The following is a 26,170-nucleotide window of genomic DNA, read 5'->3' on the forward strand; positions in this document are numbered from 1 at the left end:
GAAACGACTTCCTGACACTTAAATCTATACTCGACGTTAACAAATTTCTCTTCTTCAGAAACGCTTTCCTTGCCATTGCCAGTCTCAATATTTCTTCTGTTACCCAAGGAGTTCTACTAGCCCTCGTCTTTTTAACTACTTGATCCTCTGCTGCCTTCACTACTTCATCCCTCAGAGCTACTCACTCTTCTTCTACTGCACTTCTTTCCCCCATTACTGTCAATTGTCCCCTTATGCTCTCCCTGAAACTCTGTACAACCTCTGGTTCTTTCAGTTTATCCAAGTCCCATCACCTTAAATGCCCACCTTTTTGCAGTTTCTTCAGTTTTAATCTACAGTTCATAACCAATAGATTGTGGTCAGAGTCCACATCTGCCCCTGGAAATGTCTTACAATTTAAAACCTGGTTCCTAAATCTCTGTCTTACCATTATATAATCTATCTGATACCTTCTAGTATCTCCAGGATTCTTCCATGTATACAACCTTCTATCACGATTCTTGAACCAAGTGTTAGCTATGATTAAGTTGTGCTCTGTGCAAAACTCTACCAGGCGGCTTCCTCTTTCATTTCTTAGCCCCAATCCATATTCACCTACTACGTTTCCTTCTCTCCCTTTTCCTACTCTCGAATTCCAGTCACCCATGGCTATTAAATTTTCGTCTCCCTTCACTACCTGAATAATTTCTTTTATCTCATCATACATTTCTTCAATTTCTTCATCATCTGCAGAGCTAGTTGGCATATAAACTTGTACTACTGTAGTAGGCGTGGGCTTCGTGTCTATCTTGGTCACAATAATGCGTTCACTATGCTGTTTGTAGTAGCTTACCCACACTCCTATTTTTTTATTCATTATTAAACCTACTCCTGCATTACCCCTATTTGATTTTGTGTTTATAACCCTGTATTCGCCTGACCAAAAGTCTTGTTCCTCCTGCCACCGAACTTCACTAATTCCCAATATATCTAACTTTAACCTATCCATTTCCCTATTCAAATTTTCTAATGTACCTGTCCGGTTAAGGGATCTGACATTCCATGCTCCGATCCATAGAACGCCAGTTTTCTTTTTCCTGATAACGACGTCCTCCTGAGTAGTCCCCGCCTGGAGATCCGAATGGGGGACTATTTTCCCTCTGGAATATTTTACCCATGCCCTCGGGAAAAATTACGGCCGTAGTTTCCCCTTTTCCAATTTACATTGGAGGGAATAATTGTCCAGTGCAAACACATGCCCATATTGAATCTTCTCAAATTTCATCAGAGTACACGCATGATCACGAACGCTTTCCAACACATACTACTGATAGCCTTGGGATTGCTAGTCACGACCAAAATCTCATATCTGGTGGGCAAGATGTATGAGACAGGCAAAATATCCTCAGACTTCAAGAAGAATATAATAATTCCAATTCCAAAGAAAGCAGCTGCTGACAGGCGTGAAAATTACCGAACTATCAGTTTAATTTGTCACAGTCGCAAAATACTAACACGAATTCTTCACACTCGAATGGAAAAATTGGTAGAAGCCGACCTTGAGGAAGATCAGTATGGATTACGTAAAAATGTAGGAACAAGCAAGGCAATGCTGACCCTATGATTTATCTTAGAAGTGATGTTAAGGAAAGGCAAACCTACATTTATAGCGTTTGTAGACTTAGAGAAAGCTATTGACAATGTCTCTCTCAAATTCTGAAGGTGGCAGGGGTAAAATACAGGGAGCAAAAGGCTATTTACAATTTGTACAAAAACCAGATGGCAGTTATAAGAGTCGATGGGCATAAAAGGGAAACGATGGTAGAGAAGTGAGTGAGAGAGGGTTATAGCATCTTCCTGATGTTATTCATACTGTACATTGAACAAGCAGTAAATGAAACCAAAGAAAAATTTGGAGTACGAATTAAAATCCAGGGAGAAGAAATAAAAACCTTGAGGTTTGCTGATCACATTGCAATACTGTCAGAGACAGCAAAGGACTTGGAAGAACAGTTGAATGGAATGAATAGTCTTGAAGGGAGGTATAAGATGAACATCAACAAAAGCAAAACGGGGATGATGGAACGCAGTTGAATTAAATCAGGTGATGCTGAGAGAATTAGATTAGGAAATGAGACACTTAAAGTAGTAGATGAGTTTTGCTATTTGAGCAGCAAAATAACTAAGGATGGTTGAAGTAGAAAGGATATAAAATGTAGACTGGCGACGGCAAGGAAAGCGTTTCTGAAGAAGATAAATTTGCTAAAATCCGGTATAGATTGAAATATCAGGAAGTTTTTTCTGAATGTATTTGTATGGAGTGTAGCCCTGTACAGCTGTGAAACAGGAACAATAAACAGTTTAGACAAGAAGAAAATAGAAGCTTTCGAAATATGGTGCTACAGAAGAATGCAGAAGATGAGATGGGTAGATTATGTAGCTAATGAGGAGGTACTGAGTAGAATTGGGGAGAAGAGGAATTTGTGGCATAACATGACTAGAGGAAGGGATTGGTTGGTAGAACACGTTCTGAGGTATCAAGGGATCTCCAATTTAGTACTGGAGAAAAGCGTGGAGGGTAAAAATCGTAGAGGGAGACCAAGTGATGAATACTGTAAGCAGATTCAGAGGGATGTAGATTGCAGTAGTTACTGGGAGACGAAGAGGCTCGCACAGGGTAGAGTAGCATGGAGAGTTGCATCAAACCAATCTTTGGACTGAAGACCGCAACACATATGAACAGTAGTTTAGTATGTGAACGTGTTTGTGCAAAGTGTAATGCATGGAGTGGAATAGACCTCTATGACTGCTTTGGATACTCTGTGGTGCTACCTTAACTACCGATTGTACGAGGTGCATTTGAAAAGTCCGTGGAAAAAAAAACTACTTACGTGTTGGGGGTAAACCTTTTTTATTTTTCGACATGGTCTCCTTTTAGACTTATATATTTCGTCCAACACTTTTCTAATTTGTTGATCCCTTCCAAATAACAGGAATTGTCCAAATCTGCAAAATAGCTATTAGTTGGTGCAATCATCTCATCATTTGAATAAAATCTTTGTCCCATCAGCCATTTCTTCAAGTTGGGGAACAACTAGCAGTCCGAGGGAGCCAAGTCTGGAGAATAGGGGGAATGTGAAACGAGTTGGAATCCTATTTCCATTAATTTTGCGACCACAACTGCTGGAGTGTGTACTGGTGCATTATCGTGATGGAAACGGACTTTTTGCGGCCCAATCGCCGGCGATTTTCTTGCATCTCGGTTTTCAAACGGTCCAATAACGACGAATAATATGGACCTGTAATAGTTTTACCCTTTTCCAGATAGTTGATGAGGATTATCCCTTGCGAATCCCAAAAGACGGTGGCCATGACGTTTCCGGCCGAAGGACTGGTCTTCACCTTTTTTGGTGCAGATTCTCCCTTGGTAACCCATTGTTTAGATTATTGTTAGGTCTCAGGAATATAATAATGTATCCATGTTTCATCCACAGTGACGAAACGACGTTTAAAGGCCTTCAGATTCTTCCCGAAAAGCGGCAAACCATTCTTGCAACACTTCAAACGATTCCGTTTTAGGTCAAGTGTGAGCAATTGCGGAACCCATCTTGTGGATAGCTATCTCATGTCCAAAAGTGTATGCAAAATATTATGTAACCTTTCTTTCGAGATGCCCACAGCACTAGCAATCTCATGCACCTTAACTCTTCTGTCATCCGTCACCATATCATGGATTTTATCAATGATTTCTGGAGTCGTAACCTCCACAGGGCGTCTAGAACGTTCAGCATCATTTGTGCCCATATGGCCACTCTGAAATTTTTGAAATCATTTATAAACTGTTCTAATCGAAGGTACAGAGTCACTGTAATGTTTATCAAGCTTCTCTTTAGTCTCTTGAGGCGTTTTGCCTTTCATAAAGTAATGTTTAATCACCACACGAAATTCTTCTTCGTCCGTTTTTTGACACTCACTCGACTTCCTTGATTCACACGAATGTCGAACACAAAGAAATAGACAAATATGGCTGAAACGTAGTGAGCGTTCTTTCCAATCCAAAGATGCTACTAACTAAACATGACCTCGATAGGCGCTGGTGGTGCCATCTCTCGGACTTCGCACAGACTTCACAAACGCCCCTCGTATATGCACTGTTGTATCTAATAGATTTTAAAATATAGATTGCCTTATTCCTGCTTTTCCGTGTTCAGAATTACTATTTCGCTGCCCTGCACTAGTTCCAACAGGATAGGCGTTCGCAATGAATACAATGTGTATCAAAAAGAATCATCTGATTTGAAAAAATCGTAATTATTATGTTATTTGAGATGTGTGCGTGAACAATGTACTGTTAGAATTGTAGACTCTCTAGTTTTACACTGGCATCTGCAATTGTGTGAATAGGGTAACTGAATGATGGATCGGTCACACTGGACCAAATGATTCAGCTTTATTGTACTGGACTCCATCGCGGGACCTGACTGTATGTGATTATTTCTTGTGGGGGTTTATAAAAGATTCTGTTTATGTGCCTCGGTTACCAACAGGAGGGGGCATATTGAACACTAATGAAAAGGTATGAAAAAAACTTTTTGAGTTTCCCATTCATCAAAAAACAAAATTAATCATATATATTCATTAGTTTCAGAAATACAGATGTGCCTAATCAGATGATTATTTTTGATAAAATACGTATTTTGACATATTGTTGGAATACTCCTAGAAGTGTGTAGTGGAAGGCACCGTAACGAGCTGACTGTGGAGTAGTTTAATACTGTCTTTACTACCAATGAAAGTAATTGTGAAAATGAGTGCGACACAAATACCCCAAATAGAGAAACTTGTAGGTCGTGCGAACTACGCCACTTGGAAATTTGCTGTGGAAGCATACTTACACTTGGATGATTTATGCGATGTAGTGAAATGTGCACTGAAGTCCGTGAGCAAAATTACCAAATAAGGACCGGAAGGCAAGGTCAAAGCTGATATTATTGATTGGTCCAGTGAACTACGTATACATGGAGAAAGTTGTAATGGCAAAAGAAGTTTGGGACAAGTTACAGAATGCATTTGAAGACAGTGGCCTTGCAAGAAAAGTCGGATTACTACATGAATTTACAACCACTCGAGTGGATAACTGCAAGAAGGTGGACAAGTATGTTAGCAAGACAAAATGCACATTGAATCGATTAAGGAACATTGGGTTCGCACATGGGTAGGCACATTATTGTTAGCAGGACTTACCGAAAAACATGCACCTATGAGTATGGGGTTAGAAAGTTCAGGCATACCGATGACGGGAGAGAGCATAAAAGTGAAGATCCCGCAGGATGTGGAAAATATGTAGTTTTTCTTACTTCAGAGAAGGAAACAGCTACAGCACTTCAGTCTAAGAAGAAAATGAAGAAACCAGTCAAATGCTACAGCTGCCAAAAGGTGAGCCCCATCGCATCCCATTGCTGCCAAGTTCAAAGGAAAGAAGGTATGACGAAAATAGTCCAGAGAGGAGAACTGCTGATCAAGGTAAGGCACTCTCCATTTATTACTCTTCTGAAGTAACGAGTAACGGAGAACCAGAATGGATATTAGATTCAGAAGCATCAGTACATATTATTTGAACAAAACAGCTCTTTACGATGTTAATAGTAAAACGCGTGAGGGTTTGTCCATAGCGGATGGCTCCAGGTTACAGTGTGAGCCTGCTGGGAATGTGGAGCTTAAGATAAACGGAAAACAAGAAAATATTACTGCACATAATGTTTACTATGTAAAAGATAGTGCAAGTAACTTGTTCCTTGTAAGTGAAATAGTCAAGAAGGGAAACTGAGTAGCCTTCGATATAATTAGAGCAAAAATAGTTAACCAATATGAGTAAGTTATAGGTACAGCAGCAAATGAAAGGAGAATTTTCAAGTTAAATACTGCTAACGGTATTGATGAAGTTGTAAACCACTGTGTGTATTCTGCAAAATATGTCTTATGCCATAGAAGACTTGTGCACCTCAACAGAAAAGGAATGTCATTATTAAAAGATATGGTGACAGGAATGGAAGATTGCGGTTAACGTAAAGAAATCTGTGAAATATGTGTACAAGGGAAACAGACTACACTACCCTTTACCCCTAGCAAAATCAGAATTACGGAAGTCCTGTAGCTAACACATACGGATGTTTGTGAACCGATGGAGAGTGAAACTATAGGACAAACCATTATTTTGTTACCTTTATAGATGATTATTCAAGATATAACCACTTTAATATTTTTGAGAACTTTCGTAAAAGGTTAAAATTGTCAGATCTCATAATGGAACAGAGTATACCAATCAAAAATTCAAGAAACATTTGAAGGAAGTTGGAATTAGACACCAAACACCATCAGATACAGTGCAGCCCAGAATAGAGTTGCAGTGAGATCAAATAGGACTATTGTTGAAAAAGCAACAAGTAAGTCAACTGATGCTGGGTTACCTAAATGTTTTTAGGCAGAGGTGGTGTCGACAGCTGTGTATCTGATCAATCGATCGCCTACCAAAGCGGTAATAAACAGAATGCCCTACGAAGTGTGGACAGGGAAGATGCCAAGTCTAAGCAACTTAGAAGTTTTTGGACGCGAGGCTACGGCACAGATCCCGAAACAATTGAGTCGAAAATGGGGCGTGAAGTCTAAGAAATATGTTTTGTAAGCTATTGTGAAGACCCAAAGGGTTAACGACTTATAGGTCCTACGAATAAGAAGATACTGATTAATAGAAATGTTGTATTCTCTGAGAATAATAAAAACGAAATAAAACAGGATCGTCAAGAGAATACAATCACTTCATTAAAGTCGTCAAATTCAAGAAATGCTAACTCTGGAAAAGAAACAGTAAATGAAGAAGAGGAAGAATAAGATGGCAAAGAATACATAAATACATGCTCTGAAGATGAAGTTCTAGTGGATGAAGAAGAGAAAGAAACTGTTTTGAGACGTTCTTCTCGTGTACCAAAACCTGAAGACTACCTTGGTTACGAAATGTATATAGTCCAATCTCTTAATGATGAACCTACAGTAGTTGAAGAGGCTATGAGTGGTCCGAATTCTCAACAATGGAGAGAAGCTATGGAAAGAGAATTAGAATAATTTTATGAAAATGAAACTTTTGAATGGGTAGGAATGCCAGAAAGGAAAAAAACCCTTTCAATCACGATGAGTGTTTAGCACAAAACACCCTGAGAGTGAAACACACAGACTACAGAGAGACATTTCTGCCAGTGGTTAAATATGAATCACTTAGGCACATTTAGCCCTAGCAATAAAAGAAGATTTATTAATTCACCAAATGGATGTGAAGACAGGTTATTTAAATGGGAAATTAGTCGAAGAAAAAACTGAGGTCCCACCAGAAGAAGCTAGAAAAACTCGTCTAGAAAAAGGGAAGTTTTGGCGACTGACGAAAAGTATTTATGGATTGAAACAGAGTGGCCATTGCTGGAAGAGATGTCTGCATGAAACCTTGCTAAAGATAGGGTATGAAACAATCTAAGGCAGATAGATTTTGGTCTCTATCATTGAAGAAGAAATGAAGAGGCCACAGTAATGGCTGTATGAGTGGATGATGTGTTCATTCTAACTGAAGATAAAGAACAGGTGAACAATTTTAACAGACAATTGAAAACCATGTTCGACATGCACGAATTGGGAGAGTTAAAACAAACTTGGATATGAAGATTTTTTAAAAATAAGAAGACAGAAGAATTATGCATAGACCAATCGTCGTGCACGAGGAAAATTTTGGAAAATCTTGGCATGAGTGACTATAAGCCTATTTCTACACCGTTGGAACCAAGAGCCAAGTTAATGACCAATGAAGAAGACATAGACTGCAATGAAAATATACCATACATAGAGGCAGTAAGGACCATTTTGTATTTGTCACAAATATCAAGCCCTGATACTGCTTTCGCCACAAATGTAAGCAGATTCTGCAGAAGACCAAGAGAGAAACGATGGAGACCCGTTAAAAGGTTTTTTAGTTATCTAAAGGGCACAACAGACTGTAAATTAAGATATTGTAAGAAGGGAAATATAAGATTCGAAGGCTATAGTGATGGAGACTGGGGAAGTGAGTTGAGAGCAGACATTCCATTACTGGATGTTGTTTTAGATTAATGGGGGGACTTACGTGCTGATCCTGTAAAAGACAGAAAACAGTAGCTCTGAGCGCTGTAGAAGCTGAGTATCTGGCTCTCACTCACAATTCGAGAAGCATTATGGATAAGAACTCTAATGAGTGATATATATTCTAATATCAATATAGAACCCACTAAAATATGCTGTGATAATAAGGGAGCTATAATTTAGCAAAAAATAATGTTACTAGTGCCAGAACCAAACACACTGATATAAAGCACCATTTTATAAGGAATCACATAGAGAAAGGGAGCACTGAAGTAGACTATTTACGCTGATCTACTAAACAAACCCTTGAACAAGGAAAAATTTCGGACGATAGTGAGACAATATGATTTGACTGTGAAAGTGACATCCGCAATATCTGTTCCAAGGGGGATGATGTGAACAGTAATTTCGTATGTGAACGTGTATGCGGCAAAGTGTAGTGCATGGAGACTAATAAACCTCTATGACTGCTTTGTATACTGTAGGCTTTACCTTAACTACCGATTGTAAATGCGCTATTCTATGTAATGGATGTTAAAATATAGCTTGTCTGATTCCTGCGTTTTCCGCGATCAGAATTACTTATTTCAATGCGCTAGTTCCCACAACGTTAATGTTGGATCGTATCACGTATGAATGCATTGTATTTACGAGAGACTCAATGCATGACAACGCTCAAATACTTGTAACAAATTATCTCCCATTAGGAAAGTGGAATGCGCCCCAAGAATGTCATGTTAACTTTCAAAATGTTAAAGACGACTGATTGCAGCTCTTTACCGTTTTGAAAAATACTTGTATGTCGCCGCCAGAATTTTAGTTCCGACGGTTGGCTTAATGTGAGTATCCCCTACCCGCCGAAAGTTTATTTGTAGCTCTTACTGACCTTCGTAACTGCATCCATCACCCAAATTGCCGATATACGCTACACGGAAGTAAATATGGGTACAGTATTTCCATTAAAGTCATGAAAAATATATTTTTGCGTGTGGTTTTGGAAAACCCAAGTTTTATCGAAGTATACTACAAGATTATTGTCCTCAGCAAACAGCAGGTGCATTAATCTACATCTACATCATACTCCGCAAGCCACCTAATGGTGTGTGGCGGAGGGTACTTTCGGTACCACTATCTGGTCCCACCAACCCTTTTCCACTCGCGAATAGTGCGTGGGAGGAATGAGTGTTGATAAGCATCTGTATGGCTCTAATTTCTCGAATTTTCTCCTCGTGGTCAAATCGCGAGATGTTTGTGGGGGGAAGTATATGTTGTCTGACTGCTCCTGAAAAGTGTTGTCCCGAAATTTCAATAGTAAATCTCTCCGTGATGCACAACGCCTCTCTTGTAATGTCTGCCTGGGGAGTACGTTTAGCAACTCCGTAACGCTCTCTCGCCAGCTAAACGATCCCGTGACGAAACGCGCCGCTCTTCATTGGATCTTCTCTATCTCCTCTACCAGTCCTACCTGATAGGGATCCCAGATAGATGAACAATACTCAAGAATCGGGTGAACAAACGCCGTATGAGCCACTTCTTTCGTGACTGAGTTACATTTCCTTAAGATCCTTCCAATGAATCTGAGTCTGGTGTTTGCTTTTCCCTCTATCTGTTTTATATGGTCATTCCACTTAAGGTCGCTCTGGATAGTTACCCCTAGTTATTTTACTGCAGACGCTTTCTCCAGCTGTTTGTCATCAACAGTGTAGTTGTACAGTAGTGGATTTCTTTTCCTATGTATATGCAATGTGTTACATTTATTTACGCTCAGGCTCAGCTGCCAGAGTCTGCACCATTCATCAATTCTCTGCAGGTCGTTCTGCAAATTCTTACTATCTTCTGGCATTGCTACTTTGGTATAGACAACTGCATTATCTGTGAATAGGCTTAACGAGCATCCGACGCTTTCTACTAGATCATTTATATATACTGTAAACAGCAACGGTCCTGTCACACTTCCCTGTGGTACTCCGGATATTGCCTTTACATCTGTCGATTTAGTTCAGTTAAGAGCGACGTATTGAATCCTATCGGCAAGAAAGTTTTGAACCCAATCGCAGGTCTGCTCCGATACTCCGTAAGCTCCTATTTTTTTCATTAAATGGCAATGCGGCACGGTGTCAAATGCTTTAATAAAATCAAGGAAGACGGCATCAACCTGAACGCCGCTGTCCATTTCACTCAGAACTTCATTGTTCCTGTTGCAATGTCTCTGGATTTTATTAAAAAAATTTATCCATCATTATACTTTCTAAATAAAAAACCAAATGAGCAGAGAAGACAAGAACAGAGGTCCCTGAGCCAGAACAATTGATTTTTTCATGGAGATTACCCTGTACTTTTCTAGCCATCAGATACTCTTCTCTGACGTAGTTACTTCTACACTCTAACTTTTTCTTAAAATGGTCAAATTCCGTAATTTCCGCTTTCATTTATATGCCTTTCTTGGATGATCAAAATTTATGGTCACATCTAGAGATTCTGCCGATGTTACTCCACTGTTAATACGGAATACAGTCGATTTGGAAATACCATAAGGTTTTGTTGTCATTTTAGAACTTATACAAAATTTATATTATTCTTGGCTTGTCCACTGTTGGCCAGATCAGTAAAAAATCTTCAGTATGTATGATATGACAATTTTAGATTGCTTGCGAATGTCTTTTCGGCTTTTACGCACACCGACCAGAGTAGCACTACTTATAGGCCCTCATTCCTGCATTTTGATCACTACCAAACACACATCAGTAAACTGTTCCATGGAGGACTGTAACTACACGTGAACACACAATGACACACACAAACATTGAACATTCGGCTGACCTGTTGCATTGGTAACAGTGTATATGCAGCAACAAAGCTATGAGGCGGTGAGGGGGGACGAACACCACCGTTAGCGCCGGCAGACTGCAGGGGGTGGGTGTGACCTTGACGTGTCTAATTTCGTCACAACCACCCTAGTAAGGAATATACACCCGCTTCGTGAATAGACAGTAATTTTCAGTGCAAAAATAGCCTAATCATAGACATTAAATAGAGAAGATATTCCACAAAAAAGAGTTAGAAACAGTAGATGCAAACGATAAAAGTGCATATATGGGATGCCTTTTTCATCACAGTTAGATTACATAAGAAACAAGAGTTGCAGAGCCACCGCATCACAGTGAACTGCATCTGTAGTACTTTGCAACAGTGGCCAGATCATCACCACAGACAAAAGTTCGTGTCAGCCATAACTGAGCACATGATGTAGTATTATATGGCACTGTATTGCCGCTAACCATTATTAATAGTGTAAACAGAGTGCTGCAAATATTAAAACAATATTTTGTAGAATAACTTATGGTTATATATTACGATTCTGTTTATGTCACATAGTGACAAATCCCAGATGGATGACAAAGTTGCAGTTGTGATTGCAGACTTACTTAAAGTTGCGGATACAAGGAAGGATTGAAGACAGTGTTGGTAGAAATAGTACTCTAGAGGTTGTGGATAAATATGCCTCCACACCTCAGCCAATGACTAAGCAACAATTAGTAGATCTAGCTAATCCAGGGACTGAAGATCTTTCTAATATTACATTAATACTATTTCCATAGATCATGAGTACAACATTTTGTAATGATGTGGAATGTACCAGTTTAACATAAGTTTTCATTACACAATCTAATTTTTTTCTTGTATAGTTATTACTTCATATTCAAAAATTCATCTATTGAGTAGAAAGAGTTGTCATTCAGAAATTCTTTTAATTTGTTTTTAAATGTGGGTTGGCTGCCTGCCAGACTTTTAATGCTATTTGGCAAATGACCAAAGATTTTTGTAGAACTTAATTCATCCCTTTCTGAGCGAAAATCAGATATAACCCAGAATAGTGAAGATCATCCTTTTTTCTAGTGCTGTGGCTACGCACTTTACCATTAGTTTTGAATTGGGATGGGTTATTAATAACAAATTTCATAAGATAATATATGTATTATGAAGGTATTGTGAATATCCTGAGTACCTTAAATCAATGTCTTCAAGGGGATCTTGGGGGGGCTTCAGTTATTATTCTGATTACACTCTTTTGTGCAATGAATACTTTTCTCTTAGTGATGAATTACCCCAAAATATGATGCCATTTGAAAACAGTGAATAAAAATAAGCATATTAGGCTAATTTACTTATATGTTAGTCACCAAAATTTGCAATAACCCTAATAGCATAAGTAGCTGAATCTAGCTGTTTCAGCAGATCATCAATGTGTTTCTTCCAATTCAGTTTCTCGTCAATGCACAGACCCAGAAATTTTGAATATTCTGCCTTAGCAACAGGCATCTGTTCAGAGTCAATATTTATAAATGGTATTATGCCATTTACTGAACAGTATTGTGTATACTGTGGTTCCTCAAAATTTAATGAGAGTCCATTTTCAGAGAAACACTTAATAATTTTCTGAAAGATGTTATTTACAATTTCCTCAGCTAATTCTTATTTGTTGGGTGTGATTACTATATTTCTATCATCAGAAAATAGAACTAGCTTTACATCTTCATGAATATAGAGCGTCAAGTCATTAGTATATATTGAGAACAATAAGGGAACCAAGACTGAACCCTGTGGAACACCATTCTTGATACTAGAATGGTCCTGAGTTCGAGTCTCGGTCCAGTATACAGTTTTAATCTGCCAGGAAGTTTCATACCGTTCTTGATACCTTCCCAGTTAGAGTACTCTGCTGATTTTTACAGATTATCTGTACTCTTAATTTCAACCTTCTGCTTTCTTCCAGTTAAATGTCACTTAAACAATTTGTGCACTGTCTCACTCACACCATAATACGTAAGCTTTTCTGGAAGAATTTCATGATGCACTCGCTCAAAAGCCTTTGAGAAATCACAGTATATTCCAGTGTGTGATGTTCGGTTATTCAGGGCATTTAATATTTGATCAGTGAAAGCATCTATAGCATTTTATGTTCAAAAGCCTTCTAAAAACCAAGCTGACATTTTGTTAGTACTTCATTTCTACAAATATGTGAAGCCACTCTTTAATACATCACTTTTCCAAGAATTTTGGATAAAGCTGTCATAAGAGAGATTGGGCAGTAGTTGTTAGCATCATATCTATCCCCTTTTTTATGCAAAGTTGTAACAAAAGCATATTTCAGTCTGTCTGGAAAAATGCCCTGTTTCAGTGAGCTAATACATAAGTGGCTGAAAATCCTACTTATCTGTTGGGAATAAGCTTTTAGTACTCTACTGGAAATACTATCAATTCCATGTGAGCTTTTACTTTTGAGCGAATTTATTATTTTACTAATTTCATTAGGAGAGGTAGATTGAATTTCAATATTATCAAATTGCAAAGGTATTGACTCCTCCATATATAGCCTTCCATTTTCTAATGAATGCAGCTGGAATGTAGTTGGTTCCTATTTCTCTACAACACTTAAAATGATTATTAAAAATACTTTCTACTCTGACTTTTTATTAACAAGCTTTTCACTGAGCCTGATAGAAATACAGCTTGCCTGTGCTCTCAGCTGCCCTGTTAGCTTTTAACAAAATTCCAATTTGCTTTTGTTTTATTATCAGAGGTGCTAATCTCAGACATAATGTATATACTTCTGGACTTTTTAATAACTTTTCTTAAGACAGTGCCATAGTTTTTATGATATTTGACTGTTTCTGGATCATTACTCCTTCTAGCTATAAGACACATTTCCCTTTTCTGTTTACAGGATAGTTTTATCCCTTTAGTAAACCATAGCTTGTTAGATGGTTTATTACAATTATATTTCACTGCTTTCTTGGGGAAACTGTTTTCAAATATACTCACAAAGGTGTCATGAAATAGGTTAAATTCTAAATTAGCATCAGGTTCCCTGTACACCTCATCCCAGTCTATGATGTGCTTACTTTTGCAGTACACCTCATCCCAGTTTATATTGTGGTTACTTTTGCAGAATGTAAACACTTTACAGGAAGAATATCAGAACAACCGAGAGAAAAGTCAAGCTACTCCTCATAATAAAATCGAAAAAAGTGAATCTAATCTTCCTAAAGTTTTAACAACACAGTATATATATAGTGATAGTTGAAAGAACTGCAGAGTAGCATAGCTAAGCAGTTCAAGGAAATCAGACAAGTTTTTGTTCAATAACTGCAACAGCAGGTAATAAATTCGAGCCAAGGGTGCTAGAACGTCACGGTCATGCTGTTAGTATAGTTAAAAGAGAGCTCACTGGATTTAAGTATGAATAAGAGAACGTACACACCGAGCTATCTACAGAAACAAATAAAAAAAGGAGCTCAAGGAATATATTAATACTACAAAAAATATCTGAGAAGAGCAGAGCACTCAGATCACACTGACTCAGATAACGGACCTGCTAGCAGAAAGCAATCGATATGTGACTTCGAGTGAAAGTGAAACAAAACATTGCTCCAGAGAGTAGCGAAAGTATCAGCTTCCTATGCGTGCACTATGGTGACTTAAGAGATGATGAGCAAAGGCAGGTGTGCTTTCTACTAAGCATGCAGTTAAATAGATTCAAACCTAAAGCTGATGTCCATCATATTGCAGTTAGTAGGAATTTAAGAAGTATGTTACCATCAGTATCTATCGATGCTGAGATGTCTTCTTTTTGATAATCCCTTGTATGGAGGTAGAGAACAAAGAAAAAAGCAGAAACTGTGAACTTTAGCATAGACTTTCGAGAGAAAATGACAGAGAAGGTAGGTCACATTTGGAGCATCCCCAATCTGACAGAAAAACATGTATATTTCTGAGACAGGATATTAGTGATGTGCTCGAAAACAAGAAATATTTCAGAGTAGGAACAAGTTCAGACTTTCATACAAAGGGTCATCATTTTCAAGCCACATTCATGATAGAAACAATGTAAGCAGAAAAGTGGGACCAGAGCAGAGACGAGTTACATGTAAGCTTTCACGGCCGGCGCCTTCAATAATTAAAACTTTTGGGCTGAATTGCCATGGTCCATATATAAAACTGCTTCTGCTTCCTGATGTTTCGTTGCCTACTGCGGGCAACATCTTCTGAGCTGAGTCGGTGACTGACTGCTAGGCGATGGATGTCACGCTTATATAGAGCGTATAGATGGCGCCACCACTCATCACATGCTTTCGACTTAAAAACTATCTCTGACCAGTTCACATCTCTCTCGATTACAGGTAATCGATAGTCACTTCGTTGGTACAGAGTCGACCGCCATATCTTGTCTAGTTTTAATTCTTCTTCTTTTTTATTAAAATTATTTTCGTGCTTGTAGATCTCTATAGCTTCTCCATACATGCGGGTATAACAGTGTGAGGTCCTAGCTATCACATTTGTCTCACTAAATTTTATTTTGTGATCACCATCTATGAAAACGTGTTCCGCTACAGCTGATTTGTCAATTTGTCCCAATCTACAGTTCCTTTTGTGATCCTTTAGGCGGGTATTAACACTTCTTTTAGTTGTTCCAATATAAACCATGCCACAGCTACAAGGAATTTTATTCACACCTGGGGTAGCTAAGGGGTGTCGTGCGTCTTTCACCAATCTTAAACTTTCACTGATTTTCTTGGTGGGGTAGCTAAGGGGTGTCGTGCATCTTTCACCAATCTTAAACTTTCACTGATTTTCTTGGTAGGTCGGCAGATTGACTCCACGTGAAAGTTGGCAAAAACTTTCCCAATACGGTCCGTGATGTTGTGAATAAATGGAAGAAAAACTTTTGCAGCCGACGGTTGTTGTTGTGTATTTTTGGACACTTTTCTTCTAGAGTGGAGTGCTCGATCTATTTCGTTGTTAGTGTACCCATTTCTCGTGAAAGCCGTTCGCAAATGGCTTAATTCATCTTGAAAATAAATTGGCTCACAGATGTTATTAACCCTGTCCACTACAGTTTTTATGACTTCTCTCTTCTGCCTAGGATGATGATTCGAATCATTATGTACATAACGATGGGTGTGTGTGTCTTTCCTATATACCTTGTGCCCTAAAGATCCATCTGCCCGTTTAATAACATCCAAAACATTTAGTTGTCCATTACTCTCTTTCTCCATGGTGAATTGTATCTTTGGATTGAAACTGTTATGTGCACCAAAAAATCACTCAGTTCCTCTTCAACATGATTCCATATCACAAAGGTGTCATCCACTTATCGATACCATTTCAAAGGGGAACAACTAAAAGTAGTGTTAATACCCTCATAACGGAACACAAAAGGAACTGTAGAGTGGGACAAATTGACAAATCAGCTGCAGCGGAACACGTTTTCAAAGATGGTGATCACGAAATAAAATTTAGTGAGACAAATGTGATAGCTAGGACCTCACATTGTTATACCCACATGTATAGAGAAGCTATAGAGATCTTCAAGCACGAAAATAATTTTAACAAAAAAGAAGAAGGATTAAAGCTAGACAAGATATGGCGGTCGACTCTGTACCAACGAAGTGACTATCGATTACCTATAATCGAGAGAGATGGCACTAGCCAGAGATAGTTTTAAATTCGAAAGCACGTGATGAGTGGTGGCTCCATCTAAGCGCTCTATATAAGTGGGACCCCCAGTGTCTAGCAGCCAGTCGCCAACTCACCTCAGAAGAAGTTGCCTGCAGTAGGCAACGAAATGTTAGGAAGGAGAAGCACTTTTATATATGGACCACGTCAATTCAGCCTGGAAGTTTTAATTAATGACTGTACAAGGGGATTTGAAGAACTATGTTGCACATGCAGTCCCATGCTAAGACCATTGCACAACATGTGTGGCACATTGTCAGAAGGGAGTACACACTCTGGGTTCCTGCAGACACAGTTGTGCTGAGGTACAGATAACGGTTAGGAGTAGAATGGCATGGCAAATGGTAACGTATTCCAATGTGGTATGTGTGACAATACGACTCTTGTGTACAAAACGTCTGAATTGCACACAGATTCACCATGATATTCTGACGATACATGGCCAAAATGCAATGTCATATAGAGCAGTAGTGAAATGGAGTCAATGGTTCGATCAAGGCCACACAGGCAATGCTGGCTGGGAAGGGATACCATCAATTTCGACCACAAATAACAGTGTCCAGGAAAACGAGGAACTAATATGTAGCAATCGCGAAATATTCGACGATGAGGACATTCAGACATCGGATTTCTAGTGGCATGGAACTGAGTGATTGGTATAATGTGCTGACCATTGTTTACAGAGGCTTGGTGACTATGCTGAAAAACAGTGTCATGAATCTGTGTTACTTTGAAGTGTAGTGTACAATTCAATGGAAGTTACTTGGCCTGCCATAATAATGTGTAACGTACTTTTGAAGTCCTCTGGCATGTTAAGAGGAGTATACCAACTCAGACTCCTTCCAAACAGGCCCTGAAGTCCCGATGGTACCAACCGACCGCCGTGCTGTCCTCAACCCATAGACGTCACTGAATATGAATATGGAGGAGCATGTGGTCAGCATACTGCTCTCCCAGACGCTGTATGTTTTCGTGATCAGAGCCAATATTTCTCAAATAAGTGCCAACAGCATTCAGTATATCCTGACGGTCACCCATCCTAGTGCTAGCTAAGCCCAACAGTACTGAACTTTGGTGATATGATGGGCAAGGTCGTTGGTCAGGGGAGTATTAAGGGTGTTCCAAAATGATCTTTACAAATTTGATCACATATATTTCAGAAATGTGGATAGCTACAAAGGTATGGGTTGCAAAGGTATGTTCACATGCGCACTTGAAGCTTTTTGTTTGTTTTTTTTATTTTTTGCAGATTAGTTATTGATGGTCCTGCAGAGCTTTCAGCACGTCACAAGAGTACACCACTATCACATCTGACCATGAGACTGTGGTACACATGGAGCAATGCTGAGATGTCATGAAGAATATGAGTTCTTGGTGTCCAAGCATGAGTGATGCAAATGTGGAATGGGTGCAACAGCTTTTATCCGGAACCCAACCAAGTCAATCTCTCCGGCATCTTAACAACTGCAGCTGCCAAGAACCATGGTGCACATGGTGCTACACAAGAGACTGGAGCGTCATGCCTACAAGGTGCAGTTGCTGCATCTGCTTCAAACTGATGACAGGCCAAAGCACAAAACATTTGTAACTGAAATTCTGAGTCATATCAATGATGAGCCAGATTATCTGATTGAAGATGATATTCATGAGCCAAGCTTGCTTTCATTCCTTCTTTACTTCTACTACCTACGTGCAATGAACATCTGTTATTCTACGTCTGCCTGCTCTATGGAAGTCAGCTGCAAAACTAAACGAGAAATAAGATTTTACTAATTACTAATTAATTACAATTTAAGTACGTTGTAGTGCCTTTTAGTTTGCTGTACCGTAAGAGTAGCGTCATTTGTGACAAATGTGGGTGTTGTCATAGGTTAATTGGCATGGGAGAAACATGTCAGAATTGTGAGTTGGTGTTTCAGTGGGGAGAATGCAACGGGGAAGCCGAAAAAGTGCCAGATGTGGCTCTTCCATGGAGTTGTAGATTATGTAGTCGGTGCAAAAAAGTAATGGAACACGAAAGAAAGGGTAGTGCCCTCCAGGCAGAATTAGAAATACTGCCTGGAAACAGTAGGAGCTGGGAGAAGGTGACAAGTAATAGGTAAAAGGAGAAAAACTCAGAAACCAGATTTCAGATTCGAGTTAGCAATCTGTTTGACTTATTACCTGAAGTAGGAGAAGAGCCTCAACTAGTTTTTGAGCTAAGTAGACTGCAGCAGACTCGCAGGAATGACTTTAACGCTCAATCAGTATAAAAGTCACGTAGAAAGAAAAGAGTCTTGCTGCTAGGTAACAGTCATAGGAGAGATGTAGGCCAATTGCTACAGGAATGTTGTTAAGAGGCATCATGAAATCTAGCACCACACTTAACCAGCAGACAGAGAACATAGGGACCTTCTGCAGAGGTTTTGATGGAGAAGATAAGGTGCTTATAGTAGGAGGAGCAGGAAAAAGCCTGTTTAGCAACTTAGAATATAGCAACAAAGGTGGCGTGAAGGAAATAGGAGTAGCAGCAGCACACAATCGTGTGGGAGTTGCGGGTGTTTTGCAGCAACATGGTCAGCCCTGGGTTACTATGGCTGTTAGCCCTTTGAACGGAGAGCTGTGCGTATTTCTTTTGAATCACACAATGTCTCATATCTGTGCTGTGCCTATTGCTGCAATTGGGAGATGGAAATACACAAATCATGGCATGCACCTGCGTAGGAGAGGGAATGAAAGATTAGCTGAGCATCTTGCAGAAAGCTTGAGGGGGCTCACAAGCACGCAAAACAAAATCCCTGTGATTAATGTAGTCAAAGGGGCACATTTCTTGAATCGGTATCAGGTCACAAACAGAAAGAAAATAGAGCAGAATAAGACCCTAATATAATGTAACAGTTTCCAGAAAAATTAAATTAATTCGTTCCATTAGAAAATTAGAGTCCTGAAGGACAAAATAGAAAAGGCTCTTGTATACCTAGAAGATGTGGAAAATTCTGAACTGATAGATGTTCCATGCCTCTCTAAACACCATATAACTTCAGGCATGGAGAAGTTAAATATTAGGATTACAGACTTCCATTGCTTTTGTGTACAGTTGAAAAGGGAGAAGTCAAAAATATTGAAATCAATAGGTTTTGTGTTGACCAGAACCAAGAAGCATAAGTTTGTGAGATGTTAACTTCAATAATAATTGTAATGGTCTACAGATCCCCTCTAGGAATCTTTCAGCTATTTGTGAGAGATCTGAATGTACTATTGAACTACCTATCAGACAAGAATAAACCTATCAGACACGAAGAAACATATGTAGTAGTAGACCCTGTGTATTTAGTAGTATGTATATTTCTCAAAAGATACAGACAAGATAAATAAACTAGAATCATTATTTGAGTATTTCAATCTCATTTCAGCAGTCAAATTTCCAATTCATGTGCAGCAAGGTAGTAGGACATTGATTGACAACATTTTTGTAGGCTGTCAGGCTGAAACAATCAGAGTGCACCCAACTGCTTATAGGTTCTCTGATATTGATGCACAATTAATGGAAATAAACAAAATTGCACCTTGTACCTGTAATAGTTGGGGAGAGAGGTATATACAAGTAATTTTCGGGTAAGCCACACCAGAAATTGTCTGCTCAGAAACATGCACAGGTATAGATGCATGCCTGTTAAGAACGTTGTGGCAGTTTTAAAACAATGAAATTCATATTAATGTCTTTTAGTTTTGTATGTGGCTTGGTAATTTACCATTTCTCGCCAATGGTGTGCAATAATGCCAGCATGGCTATGGCAGCTATTCTCTCTTCACACTCTTCCAAAAATCTCCATTTGAAATTTAAGTCATCATCAGATTGGGAGAAGGAAAGTAGGCTATAGCTCGATAGTATAATCAAAACTTGAGACTTCCGCATATTATAACTTTTACTTAACACAATACTAATACAGCATAGTAACGTAAATCTTTAACCCACCAGTTCAAAAGACTGACAAACACCCAGATTGGTGAGTAGATATAATCATACATCCCTACAGTCTACGGTATCTTTGCCAAATGGAGATGACACAAATATTTATTTATATGTGTAGGCAATCTGAAGACCCTACACATATCCTGAGACAGGTTCTTACACAACAGTGAGTCGTAATAACGAGAACAGCTTACAATGTTTCAAGAGTAAGTTAAAAGGATTGATAACATTTTTATAGGCTCTGCTCAGGCTGAAATAATTATGTGTACTATCTGATGATGATGCAAAGTCAATGGAATAAACAATATTGCACCCTGAGGTCGATTTGTAAAAAGCAGTGAGGCTTATTATTGAGAACAGGGTAAAATGTTTTCAGAGTGAGTTAAAAGTGGTTGTATGGGAATAGGTACATATAGAAAGAGATGATAAAGTCAAATTCAGTTTATTCTGTAGTAAATTTATGTCAATACTTGAAAGTTGCTTTCCTAAAAACTGATCCTTAAAAAAATTAAGCTGTGGTTAATTAATGTAATCAAAATCTCATGTAAAAGGAAGGGTGTAAATTTGTATAAAGGCCAGAATAAGTCAACATCCATCATTACTTGCCTACTACAAAAATACTGCACTATTTTAAGGAAAGGCTTCGAAATGACCAGAATTATGCCTGTCCTGGCAGAAATACATAATGCAGATAATGAGATTAAAACTACATATTATATTGTCAAACAGGAGACAGGATAGCAAAACAAGTACAAATACCATAAAAATTAATCTAAATGATGACATTGTGACTGATAATGCACAAGTTGCAATTACACTTAATAGTCAATTTCTGAATGTTGCAGCAAAAAATAGAATTAAATAGTTCAGTTGAAGAAGCAAGAAAATACATTTAAAATGTCATTCCACAAAACTTTAAGTGATTATAAGCAGCACCAACATCCTGCACTGGAATCAGTAGAACTACAAAAACTGTAGAAAAGAAAAGCTTGTGTGGTGCTGATGGAACTTCGAAGAGAATTCTGTAAAGTTGTTCCAACATAACAAGTAATGTTCTTAGTGATATATGCAACACATCACTGGCAAAGGGAATTTTTTCAGACAGGTGAAAATATGCAATTATTAGACATCTTTCTAAGAAAGGTGTCAAGATATACTTAAACAGTTATCATCCAGTTTCCTTACTGACATCTTTTCCCAAAATTCTCAAAAAATTTATTTGCTCAAAAGTATTTTTCACACTTAAGTGAAAACAATTTACTTAGTACATTAAAATTTCGATCCCAGAAGGGTTGCTGGACTAAGAACGCTATTTACACATTCATTCATCAAATAGTACACGCCTTAAATAATAAAATATTGCCAGTTGGTATTTTTGTGACCTTTTCAAAGCATTTGATTATGTAGATCATGTTACTCTCTTTAAAAAAACTCAGGTTTATGGAATCCATGGCTTTACACACAGCTGGTTTGAATAATACTTAACAAACAGATTGCAAAATGTAGTGCTGATTAATTCAAACAAAGTCGAAAGTATAGAAAATTATTGTGAATGGGAGTCACAAAGTGAATACCACAGGGCTGAATTTTGGGTCAATACCAATTACTTATACATCTATAATAGCTTAGTGCCCACCTGCTCAAATAAAAATGCAAGCTGCAGAGCTTTTTTTGTATTTAATCGAATTTTTATGTTGTTGACAAACTGCAACATCCTCAAAGTTTTTCATGCAAATTAAGGCCATATATCCATGGTCTTTTCCGAATGTACTTCTGACAAACAAGTGATTCTGGTAGCTGGAGTTCAAAGTTTTTGATAACCATGCCTTTTGTGCTCTTGTGGAGATACTTTAATAACAACTTTCATCCTCTAACCAATATTTCTTTACGTCTAACTGAGAAGTGATATACCAATTTTCGTGAATTTAGCTTCAAAAAAATTTTAATATAAAATTTTCATCCTCTATAGCACTCCCTTAGGGGTTAAACTACTAGAAACACTAAAACACATTTTTTAATTTCTAACCAAGAGTCAAATATCAATTGAAGATGTAATCTTAAAAATTCTTTAGTAGCTCTTTAGTAATTAGAGGACGAAAGGCTTTTTGAAAGTATGTCACTATTAAGGGAATTTTGAAGCTAGAACTACGAAAACTGTTATTTGGTTGTCCGAAATTCCACTCCTAAGGGGGTGAAATAGAGGATGAAAGGTTTTTTGAAAGTATGTCACTATTAAGGGAATTTTGAAGCTAGAACAACGAATACTATTATTTGGTTTCTTAATCAGAAAATCAACATACTGTTTCAGCATTTTTGGAAAGTTAACCACTTAGAGGGTAAAACAGTGGGTGAAACTTTTTTAAAATAAATAATTACTAAAGAGCTACTAAATAATTTTTAAGATTACATCTACAATTGATATTTGACTCTTGGTTAGATTTAAAAAATGATGTATTACATGACCAGGAATCAGTAAATAGGGTAGAATGCTCGACATATTTGTGTACACATCGATGACAACTTGAACTGGAAGAGTAATATTACTGAACTTCTCAAACAAATAAGTTCAAATACTTTTGCTCTTTGTATAATTGCCAATCCTGATATATTTTGCGTATTTCCACTCAGTAATATCTTATGGAATAATTTCTCAGCCATCATGTAGAAAGAAAGTATTCATTGCAACAAAACGAGTAATAAAAATAATATATGATGTTCACCCACGGATTTCATACATACACTCCTGGAAATTGAAATAAGAACACTGTGAATTCATTGTCCCAGGAAGGGGAAACTTTATTGACACATTCCTGGGGTCAGATACATCACATGATCACACTGACAGAATCACAGGCACATAGACACAGGCAACAGAGCATACACAATGTCGGCACTAGTACAGTGTATATCCACCTTTCGCAGCAATGCAGGCTGCTATTCTCCCATGGAGACGATCGTAGAGACGCTGGATGTAGTCCTGTGGAACGGCTTGCCATGCCATTTCCACCTGGCGCCTCAGTTGGACCAGCGTTCGAGCTGGACGTGCAGACCGCGTGAGACGACGCTTCATCCAGTCCCAAACATGCTCAATGGGGGACAGATCCGGAGATCTTGCTGGCCAGGGTAGTTGACTTACACCTTCTAGAGCACGTTGGGTGGCACGGGATACATGCGGACGTGCATTGTCCTGTTGGAACAGCAAGTTCCCTTGCCGGTCTAGGAATGGTAGAACGATGGGTTCGATGACGGTTTGGATGTACCGTGCACTATTCAGTGTCCCCTCGACGATCACCAGTGGTGTACGGCCAGTGTAGGAGATCGCTACCCACACCATGATGCCGGGTGTTGGCCCTGTGTGCCTCGGTCGTATGCAGTCCTGATTGTGGCGCTCACCTGCACGGCGCCAAACACGCATACGACCATCATTGGCACCAAGGCAGAAGCGACTCTCATCGCTGAAGTCGACACGTCTCCATTCGTCCCTCCATTCACGCCTGTCGCGACACCACTGGAGGCGGGCTGCACGATGTTGGGGCGTGAGCGGAAGACGGCCTAACGGTGTGCGGGACCGTAGCCCAGCTTCATGGAGACGGTTGCGAATGGTCCTCGCCGATACCCCAGGAGCAACAGTGTCCTTAATTTGCTGGGAAGTGGCGGTGCGGTCCCCTACGGCACTGCGTAGGATCCTACGGTCTTGGCGTGCATCCGTGCGTCGCTGCGATCCGGTCCCAGGTCGACGGGCTCGTGCACCTTCCGCCGACCACTGGCGACAACATCGATGCACTGTGGAGACCTCACGCCCCACGTGTTGAGCAATTCGGCGGTACGTCCACCCGGCCTCCCGCATGCCCACTATACGCCCTCGCTCAAAGTCCGTCAACTGCACATACGGTTCACGTCCACGCTGTCGTGGCATGCTACCAGTGTTAAAGACTGCGATGGAGCTCCGTATGCCACGGCAAACAGGCTGACACTGACGGCGGCGGTGCACAAATGCTGCGCAGCTAGCGCCATTCGACGGCCAACACCGCGGTTCCTGGTGTGTCCGCTGTGCCGTGCGTGTGATCATTGCTTGTACAGCCCTCTCGCAGTGTCCGGAGCAAGTATGGTGGGTCTGACACACCGGTGTCAATGTGTTCTTTTTTCCATTTCCAGGAGTGTATATGTCTTCAAGGAGCTAGGCATTTTAATTGCATCATCACAGTCCATATAATTGCTAATGAAATTCATCATAAATAATCCATCACAATTTGAGAAGAATGGTGATGTCTATACCTACAACACTAGAAGGGAAAAAGTACTTTTATGATCCATTATAAAAGTTGCTGATGGCCCAGAAAGTAGTTCTACATTCGCCAAAAAAAAAAATTATATGTCCCAGAATAAAAAATAGCTGGTGGGTAGAAATGAAAGTTCTATATCTAACTTAAAATCATTTCTGTTCCACTGATTAATTTCAACTTAAAAACTGAGCCAGTAGAAAAATAAAACAAATAAATAAATAAATCTTGTTTTGAAGCATACTGCATAAGTTGAACTAAAAAGATGTGTTGGTTAATGTGAACACTAATGTTGCGTACATAATCTGCAAACTGACTCATTCCACATCAGTTTGTTAAGAGAATCGTTCAAATGATCTATGGAACATGTAACTAACACATATTTTGGAAGGAAAACCCACTCATTTTGCACTACAATCCAAAGGTCAGAGCAGCAATTGCACACATTTATGAGGGCATGCTAAGGCAGATGTGAGAGGAACTGGAATATCGCCGAAATCTCCTGTTTGCTACAGATGGCACACATACTGCAGGTCTGTGTGCGTGTGTTTGTGTATAAAACTTAATAATATGTTAGATGACAATAATAGTTTAGAAATACATAATTTAAAAATGTAAAATGCAATGTGTTGTAAAAGAACAGCTGGATGTAAGAGTTTCTCCTCAGGTGGCAGTTAATAAAAATGATAAACAAAAGAGACACAGGGTGGGTTTCGCTGTAATTCAACATCCATCATGTTCTCCACATCTGAACCCATGACAAATTTTAGCTTGCTTACTTTAAAAAAGAAGTCTTGAAAGGTCGATATTTTTGTCCAGTGATAAGGTTGCCTATGCTGTTAAGGCAGTGTTATATTAGTTTGCAAACATTTGTTTCCTAAGGAAATACAATGAAGTTGTGCTGAACTGAATGAAATGAGCTCACTGGAGATTATGTTAAAAGATATAGTGTTATCCAAAAGCATCTTGTTTTCCTTTCCAGTTGTTTTAGAGTTAGGTCAAAGAATTAACTACGGATTGCAATAGAGAGTATACACAGATGAGCCAAAACATTACAAACACTGCCCATTAGGAGACTGAATGCCGCCAGGTGGTGTTGAAAGCACATGATGCAATAAGGAATCTATACAAACGGAGCAGAGACCAATGGGGAATTATTTTTCTTATAGACTTTTTGTTTCACAAGTGAGGCTATTTAAAGACAGCTCTTAGTTGTGCACTACTTGCTTCCATGATGACACAGTAAAACCCAGAGAACCTATCAACAATGTTCGACCAAAAACAT

Source organism: Schistocerca piceifrons, chromosome 2 (genome assembly GCF_021461385.2).
Source record: "Schistocerca piceifrons isolate TAMUIC-IGC-003096 chromosome 2, iqSchPice1.1, whole genome shotgun sequence".
NCBI lineage: Eukaryota > Metazoa > Arthropoda > Insecta > Orthoptera > Acrididae > Schistocerca > Schistocerca piceifrons.